We start from the raw sequence: 13,616 nt of genomic DNA, 5'->3' as shown, positions 1-13,616 counted from the left end.
GTGAATATTATATCACATGTCTGAAAATAGAGTAGCTTTAGGATTTTTGGCTTACAAATCTTCAGTTTACCATTATTGTTGTTGTTTTAATTTCTTTCTTTTTCTGGGAGGCATGGTTTAAATTTCCTGCAATTGAAGGCAAAACAATCATAACTATATTTTTTTACATAAAAACATTCAAATTGAGGTAATAGTATATGAAGGTTATAGAGAAAACTCTATAATAAAACATTAGAAGTAACTCAGGCAATAGAAATCTTTCAAAGAGGTTAACTTTCATCAAATGTTAGCATAGATGTTTCACTTAAAATTCCTTTTAAGTGAATTCAAGAACTCTTAAAGAATTATCATGGAGTAAAGTTGTACAAACGAGATCGACGGAAAAGTTTTGAATGTTCATTGAATTCATGAGATGACCTCTCATCTTTATTATAATTTAATTCTCACGTAAAACTGAGTGAGCAATATGCATGGGGTTAATCAATAATCATATATCAAAGTGTAATTACATTAGTTATAATGTAATTATTAGATACCAAATAGGCTTAATAATCTTAATGCACATCGGTACTTAAATATCTCGATACTGAGGTATTGGATACCTTGCATTATATTGCATGAGAATTGATATGGATAGTGTGGTATTGGTGCTTGTTTATTAATAAAAATGACAGAGAAAATTTTAAACTACAAACAAAATATTTTCCGCCAAATTTCACTTTTCTAATCTATCAGCTAATCATAATTAATTAGTTTAATAAATTCTTATTAATACTAAACCTAAGCAGCCCATGGGGCATAGAATAGACGGTGATAAGGTGATCTATTAAGGCACTTCATGGTGAAAAGGTCGTTGGTTTGAAACCTTGTGAAAAAAAAATCCAACCATGCTAAGGGTTGGTGTGGCCTAGGTCAAGTGTGATCCTTGGGTGATTTTGCTGGATTAGATGTCCCTAGTTATGGTTACTCAATCCATGGGTTAGGTGTGCTAGTCATTAGAGGACTCACATTACCTAACACAAAAAAAAAATACTAAACCTAAGTAATTAACGTGGTACTAAATATGAATTTCTCTATGAATAGGGTGTTTCCTAAAATGGTCGGTATCCAATAATGATGTGGCAAGGTGATGATGTGGTTCTTTCATCTAGTTAACAAATGTCATGTGGAAAAGGAAATTTATGGCATGAAAAAATGTATAAAATGGGTGACACATGTCATCTGAAATGTCAGCTTTTCTATGTGTCATAATGGCATGTTAGTATAAGTCCAAAATGGCAAGGGAAGGAAGTCTTACCGGATATTAAAAGTACACCATGTTATGATTCTAATCATTTATAATCAATATGGTATGGAAAGAGACCCATACTGAGATACCAGATACCAGGTATGGATAACAATGCATGAGCTTTCTTGTTTTTGGTATCTAGTATGACAGGCAAAACATTGTTAACTGTTGAAAGAAGAATTTTATTTAAAAATTTTAGTTGTTGACAAGAAAGGGTACCAAGAAAAGGATAATGGTCGTTCATGTGTTAATAACAAGCCCCATATGATATTTCAAAGAAAATAGCCCAATTGAATATTGGGCATCAAGATATAAACATGGAATTTGGAAACCTGATATCTATTTCAAGAATTTAGGGTTTCTACCCAAAATTGTGCAAAAAGAAAAAAAACCATATTGATAAGTTTTAACACCACCTTTTACAAGAAATATTGACAAATTGAAGTTCATTTTCAAAATTTAAAGCTTGAATCATATTCTATAATTGAAATTTTGACAAAAATAAAATTTCGGGGGTCCTCATTATAGACAATAATGAGGAATTGTTGTTATACCACAACAAGATGTTATATCATATTAGAACATTCAATAAAATTAACATAAAAATGAAAGTGATTGCGACACTATTATTATTTATTTTTTATAAAGAATATAGAATAATTATACTATTCTTTTTTATATTACATATTTGAGTCAATTTTAAATAGCATATTGTAAATATTTTATGTCATATATATATATATATATAAATTTTATTTGAAATTGGATTAAAATATCTTGAAATGGTAAATTTGAGTTGTTAAGCATATATAGATTCAATAAATTGAAGGTTTTTTATATCTTTAAATACTTAAAAATGCATATCAAATAAAGAAAAATAGTAACCTCACCAAAAATTGTAGTGTCACACTCCAAAGGAAAGTGGCAAACAAATACAATAGATAGACTTCACCATCTCAAATAGGTTATAATTTATTATATAATAATAATAATATAATTGTAGGTTTTAACCCTGTACAGAAATTACCTGCATACGAATTCTAAAACACAGAAAATAAACAATGTGAGCACATAACACATAAAACTCATATACACAAAGATTTTCCCCTGGATCCCAAAACTAGGACTACCAGCTTGATTTTCTCGTTATGTTCCTTTCAATGTTACAATACATATGTATACATGCCAAAGCATCCAATACCATGGACTGAAAACCATCGCGTCCAAAACCATGGATCAAAAACCATCGCGTCCAAAACCATGTGCGAAAAACATGCACAAAACCATAGGTAGGTCCACCCAACATAATATAGGTCCAAAACCAAAATTTTCTGGGGTTACCTGCACCCCTCAACTCCCTATGAACCCCCCCCCCCCCCCCCCCATGAAATCGGTGCAACGAAGGGGGCTCCGCCCCCCTTCTAACCCCCAGTTAACTATATGGGCTAGTCGTGGAAAGAATATAACACAACCCAACATTCTCCCACTTGTTGTTTTCTTTCCACAGGGGGCCACAAGAGAGCTTATTCATTTATCCAGCCCTGCAATGCCCATTTTTTCTCTACACCAGTAGAACTTCTCAAAGCTCATAGATTTTGTCAATATATCTACAGTATTGTTCAAAGTGTCCACCTTTACCAGCAACACCTTTTTTTCTTCTATCATATCCCTCACAAAGTGATACTGAACATCAATGTGCTTTGTCTTTGAATGATATGTAGGGTTATTTTCCAAGAAAATTGCACTTTGGTTGTCACAGTCTATCCTTATAGCTCCCAGTACTAACCCCATACTCGAACACAATCTCTACCACCAAACGACTTCCTTGCTTGCATGAGTGGCTGCCATGTATTCTGCCTCTGTAGTTGATAGTGCCACTACATATTGTTTCTTACTCATCCAACTGACTACACCTCCAAATAGGTTAAACAAATACCCCCTTGTAGATCTTCTCTAATCCAGATCTCCAGCCTAGTCTGCATCAACAAAGCCATGAATATCCAACACTCTGTCCAATCCTAGTATTCCTTGGTAGCACAAACCATAATCACTAGTGCCACACAAACACCTGAAAACCTGCTTCACTACTATCCAATGCTCCTTCCCTAGTTTTGATAGAAACCTTCTCAATACTCCCATTGTATGTGCAATGTCTGGTCTAGTACAAACCATCGCATACATCTAGCTATCGACTGTACTTGCATATGGAACACAGGACATGTCCTCTTCCTCTTCTTGTGTCTTGGGACACTGTTCAGTAGATAAATTTACACCTACAGGAATAGGAACCTTCACCGGTTTACTATCCTGCCTATTAAACCTCTGCAATATTGTCTCAACATACTTCGTATGGTTTAACCAAAGCTTCCTCTTTGTACGATCTCTTTTAATTTGCATGCCCAAAATATAGTTTACAACACCAAAATATTTCATGTCGAATTTGGAGCAAAAATGGGTCTTCAAATCCTTGATAATTTCTTTTTCATTTCCAACAAGCAACATATCATCCACATACAAGACCAGATAAATAACACAATCACCAATTAACTTAAAATACACATAGTGATCTGCTTTGCTTCTGGTGAAGCCAAGTCCTCGTATAAATGTATCAAATTTCTGATACCACATCCTTGGTGACTATTTTAACCCATACAGAGACTTCTTTAACTTGCATACCAGTTCTTTCTTACCCTTCACCGCAAAGACTTTAGGTTGCTTCATGCATATCTCCTCTTCCAGATCCCTGTGGAAAAATGTTGTCTTCACATCCATCTGTTCTACCTCAAAATCCAAAGGAGCAACAACAGATAAAAGTAATATAATAGAAGTTACCTTGGCAATAGGAGAAAAAATATCACCAAAATCAATTCGCGACACCTAGGAATAACCTTTTGCTACCAACCGAGATTTTTATTTCTCCACCTTTCCTTCTACATTTGTCTTCTTCTTAAACACCCATTTTCTTCCAATGGGTTTTCTTCCAGCCGACAACTCCACCAGATCCCAAGCCTCATTTTTGTGCAAAGATTCCATTTCATCAACCACGTTCTTTTTCAAGAGTTTTCCATCCTCTGAATCTACTTCTTCCTTCATAGTTATGGGATCATCATCAATAATAGATAAAGAAAAATTTGAACAGAAAATAGCCAGACTATACCTTTATGGGTGCCTTCTTTCTCGAACTAATCTTCTCACACTCAAAGTTTGTGGCTCTTCATCTTCTGATTCCTCCTCTGCTGTAGAGTCTAATTCTTCCTCCTTTAGCTCAAACTCTATCTTCTCAAGTTCCTTTGGTTGGACTTCATGTTTAATAAAATCTTTCACCTCTCTAAACACGACATCTCGGTTGCACACAACCTTCCTTGTTACTGGGTTCCAACGCTTATAACCCTTTAAACCATCCTTATACCCAATAAATATGCACTTTTCAAATTTACTATCCAACATGCTTATTTTCTCCTTTGGAACATGTACATATGCATCACATATAAATACCCTCAGATGTGAAAGAGAAGGTTTCTTACCAGTCCATACCTCTTGTGGAGTCTTATCCTCCAACGCTGATGAAGGTGATCTGTTGACCAGGTAACATGTTGTCTCCACCGCCTTTGCCTAGAATTCCTATCCTAACTCGGCACCATTGAGCATGCTTCCTGCCCTTTCCATTAATGTCTTGTTCATTCTTTCTTCAACTCAATTTTTCTTAGGTGTGTATGGAGTAGCCTTCTGTCATGTTATACCACACTTCTTATAGAATTCTTCAAATTCTTTACTGCAAAACTCTACACTGTTATTTGTCCTCAACACCTTTATCTTCTTCTCTGTTTGGTTTTCCACTAGAGCCTTAAATTCTTTAAACCTGTCAAAGACTTTAGATTTCTTCTTAAGGAAATATATCCATGTATTCCTTGAGAAGTCATCTATAAAGGATACATAGTACACAGACTTACCCAGTGATGAAACCTTCACAGGTCCAAACACATCACTGTGCACAAGCTCTAATATCTGTTTCGCCCTCTTACCACCAAAGGAGAAACTCACTTGATTCTGCTTCCCATATACACAATTTTCACAGAAATCAAAATCCAGAGAGCTATTACTCATACCTTTACCATGAAGTATTTGAAGGTCCTTCTCTGCAATATGTCCAAGCCTTTGATGTCACAGCATTGTCTTCTCTCCAAATACCACTATATTTTCTGCTCCAATTTCAGGAACCACAGAACTATTGCACCCATCAACAACAGTGCTACCTTGCAGCTTTTACAGATTTCCAATCCAAACTCCCCGCATCAATACCAGTGCTCCCCGAACCATCTTGTAGGTATCCTTCTCAAACATTATTTTTACACCTGCATCATCCAGCTTGCTTACATAAATCAAATTTTTAGCCATTGCAGGAATATGTGGAACACCTAGAAGTGTTCTAACCCTTCCACCTTACAACTTCAACTTTACTTTTCTGCGACCAATGATTCTAGACTTCCTATCATCCCCTAAGAAGACATCACCACCATCGTTTTTCTCATACTCACAGAACCACTCTCTATGGGGACTGAAGTGAAAGGATGCACCTGAGTCAATCAACCATGCCTAATGATCTACATGTGTGCTTGAAGAAGCCAAGTACACATCCCCACCTTCATCTGAGGTGGTTTTCGCCTCTACAGAAGGAGCATCATCAGATCCCTTTCCTTTATCAGGAGCTTTAGATTTACAGTCCCTTTTGTAGTGCCCTTCCTTTCCACATTTCCAACACACCACCTTTACAGGTTTTCTTGGATATTTAGATCTCCCTCTAGATTTAGATCTCCCACTCAATGACTTATTTTTGTTTCTATTCTAGGACCGTCCTCATACAAACAAGGCATCACCATTGTGGCTCTCCATTTTTTTCTGTCTCATCTCCTCCATCAACAAGGATGATACTATTTCATCAAACTTCAAGGCAGTTGTATTGCTACCTATTGCAATAACCAGAATATCCCACGAATTTGGTAGAGAACACAACAAATTGATGCACTTATCTTCATATGAAATTTTAATATCAACAGATAATAACTGACTTACCACAGTATTAAATGCGTTCAGATGCTTTGTCACCGAGTCTCCATCTTTCATCCTCAAGCTATATAGCTTTTTTCGTAGGAACAATTTATTCACCAGAGACTTATATTGGTGCAAAGTCCCTAACTTGTCCCACAAAGCCTTCGACGTAGCTTCCCTTGATCATTCAGCAATACTGAATCTAAGACACACAATCGTATTGTGCTCTTTTCCTTCCGATCCGTTCTTCCATTCTTCATTAGACACTCCAGTTGGTTTAGTACCCAGATCTACTGCGATTCATTGATCTTTATCCACCAACAGATCCTCCATCTTGAGTTTCCACAAATCAAAACTCTGATCATTAAATTTCTTGACCTCTATCTTTCTACTGTTGGCCATCTTCTTTCACCACCATAATCAATCTCGTAGATCTCCCACTGAACAGGGTCTACCATAGGCCCGAGCGAAACTCCTCAGCAACAAAGGTGTCCCTTTGAAGCCAAAAATAGCCCTGATACCAAATGTAGGTTTTAACCCTGTACAAAAATTACCTACATACGAATTCTAAAACACAGAAAATAAACAATGTGACAACATAACACATAAAACACATAGACATAGATATTTTTTCCTAGATCCCAAAACCAGGACTACAAGCTTGATTTTTCATTATGTTCCTTTCAATGTTACAATACATACTTATACATGCCAAAGCATCCAATACCATGGACCGAAAACCATCGCGTCCAAAACCATGTGCAAAAAACATGCACAAAACCATAAGTAGGTCTGCCCAACCTAATATAGGGTCCAAAACCAAAATTTTCTGGGGTGCTACCTCGAACCCCATAGAGTGCAGTTACCTGCACCCCTCAAACCCCCTGTGACCCCCCCCCCCCCTCGCTATGAAATTGGCGCAACGAAGGGCAGGCTGCCAACCCCCCCCCCCCCCCCCCCCCCCTTCTAACCCCCCAGTTAACTACGTGGGCTAATCATGGAAAGAATATAACACAACCCAACAATAATGTGATTATTTTTAATGATAAAAATATTTTTAATGAATTTTAAATATTATCATATTATAAATATATATTATTATTATTTGGATATTGTTTTATGGATAAATAATTAGATATTTTTGTTATGTAATAATGATTTTATAATGATAGTCCATTAGCTTATTAGAAATATGGTACAATTGGCCTAACCACTTGGGCTAGGGTTCCCTATGATATGAAGTTGCAAGATGTAGATCGATCATTTTGATTTTCAATAGATCTCAAGTCCTCCATTCTTTGTCAATCCTCATAAGCATCACTCTGGTGCACTTTTTTCCATTATTCTAGAAGATATGTTGGATATTTGGAGGATCCATTTGAAGGAGTCCAAAGATGGTCCTCCTCGCAGGTCTCCTCTTGTCAACCAAGATGTAATCTTGTACACATGGGCCTACATTCTTTTCATCTAACAGTACCCTCCTTGCTAGTGGCCCCTTCATCAGTTGCCATGGTTTGTCAAACACAATTAGACACAGATGTCAGATATATTCCACGTGCATTACCCAATACTAACTAATCCTGTCATTACATATGTTGCAAGAAAGTCTCTAGTAAGCCTCCTTACCCCCGATTTCCACTTGATATAACTATCTTAGGTGGACCTTCTTCTTGAACCCCAATATTTTCATCAACTCACTGTCATTCCTAGGGAATCTTTACAGTAAATAACAAAGCAAACATAGACATAAAAACTATGAAAATCAAGCACATGAATCAATCCATGAAATTGTACCAAAATTTGCTTTATTGAGCCCTTTTATTATAATATGAAGAAGGTACAATGAGGTGCTAGAAAGAGTGCACCTAGGCTTGCTCAAGGCAAGCTAGCTAACCCCAAATGAATAATAAGAAGTCCCTCCCAAATCTGATGCGGCTCTCTCTTGGTTTTGCACTGAAACTACCAAGAAATATGATGTTGGCTATGAAGAACTGCTACTAGGGCCTCCTCTAGTGCTTAGAAAATTATGGAAATTAACCCCAACCTCTCCACAAAAAACCCATAAAAACCCATGAAGGAATTGGCCAAATGTTTACCTTAGAATTTCAGCCCAAATTTCCCTTAGGTCCGCTTGTTGATCACTGAGTTGGGACCCCTGTTTGACCCTACAAATATGCCCAAAAAATTATGTAATTTCAAATGTGAGATCCTTGTCAAAAGCCTAGAAAAACCTAGAAAGGGTTTCCCTTGGTTCCAAACTTCAAAATCTGACCCTTCACAACTTGGCCATCCACCAAATTCAATTTTGTTCCTATGGTTTCTCATATTAATCTCTACTCTCCAAAATACAACAATCCTCCTCCAATGGACCTCCAAATTAAATCCCAGCAACTCAGCTCCTAAATCCTTCTCTCAAGCCTCCCCACAATCACCTCCACCAATGACTGCGCAGTCCTGGGACAAGCCTATGCAGGCCCAACCAAAGAAATCTGTCTTGTTGAGAATGACACTCTCAACTCCCATAAATTCTCTTCCTTCACTTGAAATTTAGACAAGGAATTTCTTAGTAATGGTATAGCCTCTGATTTCATTACCCCACTTCACCCAAGGACTGTGTGGTTCTTCTTCTGCATCCAGGTTGAAGATAAGGAAATTCATACCACCTGAGACTAGTCCCCCAAGTCTCCACAAAGTTGCGAGAATACCTCACTAGGGTGGCACTCATGGTCCACCGAGGAAGAGGCTGATATTTCCCCTTGGAAACCTCTAGTGCTAAACAACACTTGGGACTTAGCTGAACAGCTAGAGCAACAATGTGTAAATGTCAAATTATCAAAAGGCATCCAATGATGCCTTCAACCCTCTATTTATAATTATTGCCTCAACTTTCCTTGTGGGTCCCTCATCCAAATATTTCGACCTCCTTTCCAAAAAATCATTTTTTCCTCCAAGGGGTGCGTATTCCATGAGGGGTAGGCCCCATAATCCACTAGTATTGAAGTTTTCGATTTCTCCTAAGTCCCATGTACCAAAAATGTCTCCAATGCTCAGATTACAAAATTTTTCTATGCTCAACGCTTCCCCAATAAACTTAATTAATCATGTTAAATAAAAAAAAAAACAAAATTGGGGATATCACATTCCATCTGCTTATCATCTTCATAGTATAATTCCATTAACAAGTTCCTTACTCTTGATATGTTTAGTAGATGCACTCATCATACTCAGTAGCCTCCCTCTCAAGTTCCATCTATCATAGAACCCACAAAGAAAAATAAAAATTGTATTAAGTGGATGACGGAGGAACCTAGTTTAGTATTGGGTAAAAGCATCCAACTAAATGAAATTTCCATTATGGAAGGGTCAAACATTGTTGGAAGGTTCATAAGTAAAGAAATTTCCATAGTAGCCCTATGTACCTAGACAATAGAAAACTTCGCAAAAATTTTGGGCTACACTGCTCACTATTTAATGATGGCAAGGGGTTATATGGGGTGGACATCGAGCTCTAGAGAGGACACTCACACAATTATGCAATTAAGGTGGAATTAGGTTCCCAATCCCTCTTTTCAAAACAATTATCACTTTATTTTGATGCTTGAGTAGAAAAGTTGGATGTATTGTATATGTTTTCCTAAACTTCCCTCATATTATGGTCAGAAGACATATTCAAGGATATTGGAAATATTTTAGACTTTTTATATGAGGTGAAACTCTCCTACCAACACACATGTTATATGAGCATGGAAAGAATACTTGTTTGGATAAATTTCATCATGAGTCTCCTAAACACTATCTCCATTAGGGAAAGTCAGCCAACTCATCAACAAGCTTTGGAATATGAAGGCATTCCTTTTAAATTTGGGTGTTGTGATGTACATGGCCATGTTGGGAAGGACTTCCTCATGGGAAATATCAAGCAAAATTGGGTCAAGAAAGGACATGTTTTCATGGTTTCTCATTTACATAGGAGAAGAGGCTTCATAAGTGGGTTCTCCCTCATTCCAAAAATGTGTAGACTACTTTTGATCCAATGGCCTCCATGATCATGCAACGAATCTGGTCCCAACTTCTATTATAGACCCACCTTAAGTTACATAGGCTATCAAAACTTATTTCGAGGGCACTCCCTCGACAAACATGCTTAATTTCCCTCCCCATTCCCTTTCTATCTCTATTTCTTATAAACATTTTTTGTTCATTTAAAGGTTTCCTTATCCCATCCATTGTCCACTGTAAATCCCCTAGACTCACTCATTAGACTCTCCCTTCTTATTTACTCATCAATTTTGTCTTTTAAAGTCCTTTTTCATTCTTGTCCCACCACCCCCCCTACAAACCCTCTATTTTTTAAAAAGCATACATTTTGAATCCATATCCCACCCTCCCCCTCCATCCCATTATAAATTGTACCCTTGAACATCCCTTCCTGATCACCCTACACTTGATTCCATTGAAATTATCATTCATGATGAAGGAGGAGACCTAGGGTATTTTCAATATGAGGCTAAAAAAAACCACAAATTGTGGTAGAAAATCACTACTCTCCAACATATAGAAAAGGAAAAACTTAGAAATCCAATTTGGAAAACAAAATTCTTTCATAGAGGATCTTAGAAAAATTCCCCTTAGAGGGTGCCCAAATGAAAATATTATCACTAAACTATAGTGATTTGGCTAATCCCTAAAAAAAATGACCATTAAGAGATTATTTGAGGTTCAATCCCCTCAAATAATATTCTTTCAGGAAACTATGATGGATGGTCATAAAGTGGCCTCTCTATGTTAAAAAACTTGAGCACTATTGAGGGAGGGTTGAATCAGTAGTGTGAATTATGACCATTTTAAAATAATTGGTACTTCTCTTTTCACAATCACTTATTAATGCATATAATAACACTAGCAACACATTGGTAGTGTTGGAAATAATACTAAGAGGGGGGTGAATCAATATTATCAAATTCTTTTCAATATTCCCTCTAGATTTATAATTTAATTTATTCTTCAGATGTTGACCATTAATTTGAATGCCAGTACCATATAATAATGAACAGGAACAAGAAAAACAGATAGTCACACCAAATAACACCAGATATAAGGTGGAAACCAAATGTGCGTGAAAACCACCTGCTGCAATGTGTCTCTATCTTCTTTGATTAGAAACTTCTTTTACAATGATTTTGTACTGGTGAAGTCATTTACCAGTACGCAGGCTACAACCTGCAGAGAGCTACAACCCTCTCTCGTTTTCCAGTCTCTCCTGGAAGGGAACGACAACCCCCTTAGCTCTTGTACTAGCTGAGCTACTAGTATGTAGGTGCTGACCTACTTCTTTTCTTCCAAGGACCACGTTTCATTAATTTTCAGAGTAGATCCATGAACATCAAATAATCATCAAGTACATGTGAATCAACCAATCTCCTTTTACAATCAACTAATGAATCAACCAATAGCTTCTCAGAATGCAGTAACCAGAAAAGCAATACCAGTAATCTAAACCCAAAACTCTGCAGCAATAGACAAAAGGCAGCCAACAAATATTTCAAGAAAAGTTCGCAACTTCACCAATAGAAACCTGCGAATATCCACAGTTCTTCTGTGTCTAGCTTGCGTAGCTCCACACCTGCTCTGTCTACTCGACAGCACACCTCCGCACCTAATCCATCTGCTGAACTACGCACCTACGTCGTTTACTGGACTGCGGATCTCCGCACCTGATCCGTCTGCTGGACTGTGCACCTCCGCACCTACGGCTTCTCCTGGACTCCGCACCTCCACACCTACGACTTCTACTGGACTGCGTACCTCCACACCTACTCCTTCTACTAGACTGTGTATCTCCACACCTGATCTTGTTGCTGAGCTGCGTACCACCGCACTTGCGCTGTGGACTGCCTACGGACCTCCAAATAGAGCCAAATTATCAGTCCTCCAATGTGCCACAGACTATCAGATCCACAGATCTGATCATGTGCCAAAGAGATCACGACCCCTCAATTGATCTGTCTTCTCATGCTCAGGTTCAACTCTAAATCACCAACCGTTTACAATTATTTCAGATCTTGTTCCTCTTAAGATATTCAACACATAAGTGCTTATCCAATTGATCTCCTTTCCTTTTTATAAGCAAGCCCTTACTCAAACCATGGATCAAAACCATAGAAAGCCAATACAAGGGACCCAAAAACCGGGGTTCAATATTTTAGATGCAATACCACGGACCAAAACCATAGGATCAAACACGTCGGACTATGGACCAATCATAAAAATTCCCACGTGCGCGCGCTTCTCTACATGTAAGTGATTGAATTTGATGTCCGCACCTTTTGTTCGGAGAACCTACGGGTATGCCCGCACTTCTTGTTCAGGGCACCTGCGGGTCCGCAGCTTTTGTTAGGCTCACCTGCGGGTATCACATTTTCTATTATTTTTAGAGCCTAAACAGAGATTTCCCACTTGAGTGAGTTACAATCAAGGACAACACCTGTGCCATAGCGCCAAACCTGAGTCATAATGCCAACAATCTCCCCCATTAGACTTGATGGCAACCCCAAGATCCTCAAAGTCATTCTCCCCCTTTGTCATCAAGGGCAAAGGGTTATGCTCCCCCTGAGAACATGCTGAAAGCTTTGTTCTGCTGTGCTGATAGTGCTCCCCCTAATTGTAGACTAGATCTGTAAAAGAAATTTTCTTCAAGAAGAACCATAAACCACCATACACCAAATGACCTTCCTATCACCAAAAGATTCTATACATACATTCATTACCCAACCAAGTGGGGATCATCCTCCCAACCAAGTGGGGTTACATCAGAAATTTACATATGAAAGCCAAGTACATCACATCATTCATCCCAGACATAGGCCGTTACATGACCTTGACAAAAGAAATATAAGACATAGAGACAAAACATTAGCTGCAATATTCAGATCAGCATCCATGTACTCCTTCTGTACATGCTCCTCCAAGATCTTCTACAATAATGCCAACAATGCATTATTAGAAGAATATATGCTCCCCCTGAACCTATGCCATTCGGTCTTCGACCAATCTATAACTAGCGAATGTATGCGTATACCCCATATGAAACTCGCGTACAACCAACAATCTCTGAAATAGACAAGATTCAACAGCAAGATGATGCATCAACTACCCCTAGTTTTTGCCTGAGGTATTCAAAGGTCTCCTTGGGCAGCGGTTTGGTGAGTATATCAGCAACTTGTTCCTTAGAGGGAACATACTCAAACTTGACCTTTTGTTCAAGCACTTGTTCCTGAAGAAA

Source organism: Pinus tabuliformis, chromosome 1_2, assembly GCF_031772625.1.
Source record: "Pinus tabuliformis cultivar Carrire ecotype Pingquan chromosome 1_2, CPIR1, whole genome shotgun sequence".
In the NCBI taxonomy this organism is placed as follows: Eukaryota; Viridiplantae; Streptophyta; class Pinopsida; order Pinales; family Pinaceae; genus Pinus; species Pinus tabuliformis.
This window is presented reverse-complemented; position numbering follows the sequence as displayed.